Source organism: Meriones unguiculatus, assembly GCF_030254825.1.
Source record: "Meriones unguiculatus strain TT.TT164.6M chromosome Y unlocalized genomic scaffold, Bangor_MerUng_6.1 ChrY_unordered_Scaffold_23, whole genome shotgun sequence".
In the NCBI taxonomy this organism is placed as follows: Eukaryota; Metazoa; Chordata; class Mammalia; order Rodentia; family Muridae; genus Meriones; species Meriones unguiculatus.
The window spans coordinates 6,656,817-6,661,203 of NW_026843709.1; positions in this window are offsets into that span (position 1 = coordinate 6,656,817).

The following is a 4,387-nucleotide window of genomic DNA, read 5'->3' on the forward strand; positions in this document are numbered from 1 at the left end:
TGTAAGGACCTAAAATTAGGCTGGGAGACAAACATGCAAAGGGCACGCCTGCCATGTCAGAAAAACCTTTAAATGCTGACTAAATTAACATGTCACACTGCTCTGGAAGCTGACTTATCCTTTCAACATGAGATATTTTCACAGTGGTTAATATTGGTAATGCCTAATGAAAGATAGACAGAGGTGGCTTACAACTGGCAAGGTACATGCCAGCCTAGGTAAGTACGAAAACCTCAAAAACTAAACGTCATGTTTAAAAGGCAAAACTGTCCATCCCATATCAATAAGGGCACAAACAAAGATAGCCAAAACAAATGTCAAAACCCAGGTGCAAGATGCCTACTCCTAACCCTAAACCTAACCCCTAACCCTAACCCTAATCTTATACTATGCTGACATCACAAAGGTATAATGGCTTTAAAATGCTATTATGACATCCCTATGTCGTTATAACCTCAAAAAGCTAGTATGATATCACTCTGGCATTTTGACATCAAAATCATAGTATGACATCACAATGGAATCATGATATCATAATGCTATGATCGCAACACAATTCTATTATGACATGATTGTTGTATGACATAACAATGGAATTTTGACAACATAATTTCATTATGACCTCAAAATGCTGTTATAATATCACAATGGTATTTTGACATCATAAGGATAGAATGATATCACAATGAAATTATGATATCACAATGGTATTATGACAGCATATGGTATGATATCACAATGGAATTAGAACATGAAAATAATAATACAACATAAAAATGCTATTATGACATCACAATTTTATTATGACAACACAATGGTATGACATCCAATGGTATTATGATTTTACAATGGTTTTATGGCATCACAATGGTATTATGATGTGACAATGCTATTATGACTTTACAATGGTATTAGAACAGCACATGCTATTACGAAATCACAAAGTTGTCATGATATCCTAATGCTTTTATGATATCACAATGCTATTATGACATCATAATGCTATTCTGACATAACTGTGATATGACATCACAATAGAATTTTGACATCACAATAGCATTATGACCTAAAAAGGATATTATGACATCACAATGATCTGACATCTCAATGCTATTATGTCATAACAATGCTATAATGACATCCCAATGATATTATGGTATCACAATGGTTTTATGACATCACAATAGTATGACATCCAAATATTATTATTACATCACAATGGTATCATGTTATCACAAGTGTATGATGACATAAAATTTGTGTCATGATATCCCAATGGCATATGATATCCCAATGCTTTTATAACATCAAATACTATTTTGATATCACAATTGTATATGTCTTCATAATTATACAATATCATATGGTGTTATGATATCACAATTACTAAATCACCTCACAATGGTAGCACAACCTCACAATGCTATGATGACAACACAATTTTATTATGATAACACAATGGTATTATGACATCAAAATGCTATTACGATATCAAAGTGATATTCTGACTTCAAAATGGTATTATAACATCATAATTCTACTATGTTATCACAACTGTAATATGACATCACAACTTTATTATGACATGCCAATGGTTTTATGTCATCACAATTGTGTCATGACATCTCAGTGTTCTTTTTTTTTTGCAAGTATTTTTTTTTAATGCAGTTTATTCAGGAACCTTGAACAATCCTCGGACCCTGGGGAAAGCCAGCCCACAGCTTAAATAGCCTCTGGGTAGCCAACCCAGGCGTGCCACGTGGGCAATGTAGATAGGTCCACATACATGGAAGCAAGCCTTAGACAAATGTGGAATTGTTCGTGACAGAGAGCACTCACCATCGGGAAGGTGGAAGGCGGAAACCAGCTCCATCTTTAAGGCATAGCATTCTGCAGCTCTCTACAGTTCCCCCTTTTTGTTTTAGACGCATCAGGCAAGAGTAGAGGTCTGATCTCTGATATTAGAAATAAATTGGGACTTTGTACTGGTGTTCATTTAGTTGTCATCCACCCAAAGAGCATCAAACCCGTCCGATACCTTTTTCTCAGAGGCGGGACCTGGGGCATCAACCCGCATGCAACCAGACATGCTCTTCTCTGGGTCCAAAGCGGCTGACCCTGAGTGCAGTGCTTAGCCTCGCATCCTAAGTGTAACATTTTAGCTTTTTATGGTATCCAACCATGCTTGGGGAGAATGTCCTGCTTCAATGGCTGTAAAGGCCTGAATGATCATGGCTGCATCACACTGTTGTGAGACTCTAATCTTGCATATATACCACAGGCAAACCAAGGAGACCAACACCAGAAGGCCTGCTAATGCTCCCATGCCATTCCTTCAGATGATTCATGGCTGCAGCAATCCATGATGATAATCCTGTGGCTAGTCCTGCATCCACTCTGGTAGAATTTACTGTGACAATGGCGACGCTCAGCTGCTCAATCGTAGTATCAAATTCTCCAGTCCAATTACCTAAAATATAGCTTGACAATTGTTTAGACAGATTTGCATCACAGGAAAAATTCTCATGTTATATGCTAGTGACTCAAAGTCCAGCAAATTTTCATTGAAAGCCAAGTTGAGCGATTTGCCATAGTGTATCAATTTGCTCCTGCACGAGGTCAATCCTCTGATTGAACACCATCAAGCTTCCTTTTAGTTGAGCATTAATTCCTTTATGTACAACTAAGGCATGAGCTACATTGGCTAAAAGATTATTCAGGGTCTGAGCAGTCTGCCCAGTATGACTCATGGCTAATGCCCTGGTGGTAGCTCCAACAGCCGCCAATGAGATGGTAGTAACAATGGTGGCTGTAGATCCAAGATCCCTTTTCTGTCTGAAGAGAGTCATAGCGTGAGGGGCATCAATGGGCACAGGCACGCAGTGAGGCATGCAAGTAACCAGGGCATACCTAAATTTACTAGCATTCCAGCATTGGGCAAAGGTCTGAGTAGGTTCAGGAGACCATTGCCCCCAGGGGCGAGACGTGCTCCATGCCAATTGACTAACTCCATGTTTTCCTCCACTTTTGAAAGTCATTTAAGGTTCTTAAATTATTTTTTCCCTTTTTTTTGAATTTTTCATCAATAACACTTTATTCATTCTGCATCCCCCCATAAGCCCCTCCCTCCTCCCTTCCCAATCCCACCCTCCCTCCTCCCTCTGCTTGCATGCCACTCCCCAAGTCCACTAATAGGGGAGGTTCTCCTCTACTTTCTGATCTTAGTCTGTCAGTTCACATCAAAAGTGGCTGCATTGTCCTCTACTATGGCCTGGTAAGGCTGCTCCTCCCCCAGAGGGAGGTGATCAAAGAGCAGGCCAATCAGATTATGTCAGAGGCAGTCCCTCTTCACATTACTATGTAACCCAATTGGACTCTGAACTGCCCTGGGCTACATCTGTGAAGGCGTTCTGGGTTATCTCCATGAATAGTCCTTGGTTAGAGTATGAGTCTCTGGGAAGTTCTCTGTGTTCAAATTTTCTTGTTCTGTTGCTCTCCTTGTGGAGACCCTGTCCTTTCCAGCTCTTACTATTTCCCAGTTCTTACCTAAAATTCCATTCATTCTGCCCAACAGTTGCCCATCAGGCTCAGCATCTGCTTTGATAGTCTGAAGAGCAGAGGCTTTCAGAGGCCCTCTGTGTTAGGTTCCTAGGTTGTTTCCTGTTTTCTTCTTCTTCTGATGTCCATCCTCTTTGCCTTTCTGGATGGGGATTGGACATTTTAGTTAGGGTCCTCTCTCTTGCTTAGTTTCTTTAGATGCACAGGTTATAGTGGGTTTCTCCTATGTTGTATGTCCATATGAGTGAGTATATACCATGTGTGTCTTTTTGCTTCTGGGACAACTCACTCAGGATGATCCTTTCCAGATCCCACCATTTACCTGGGAATTTCATGATTTCCTTATTTTTCATTGCTGAGTAATATTCCATTGTGTAGATGTACCACAATTTCTGCATCCATTCTTCAGTTGAGGGGCATCTGGGTTGTTTTCAGCTTCTGGCTATTACAAATAAAGCTGCTACAAACATGGTTGAGCAAATGTCCTTTTTGTGTACTTGAGCCTCTTTTGGATATATGCCCAGTAGTGGTATGGCTAGATCTTGAGGAAGCGCTATTCCTAGTTGTCTGAGAAAGCGCCAGATTGATTTCCAGAGTGGATGTACAAGTTTACATTCCTACCAGCAGTGGAGGAGGGTTCCCCTTTCTCCACAACCTCTCCAGCATGTGTTGTCACTTGAGTTTTTGATCTTGGCCGTTCTCATGGGTGTAAGGTGAAATCTCAGGGTTGTTTTGATTTGCATTTCCCTAATGGCTAGTGAGGTTGAGCATTTCTTTAAGTGCTTCTCTGCCATTCTGTATTCCTCTACAGAGAATTCTCTGTTTAGCT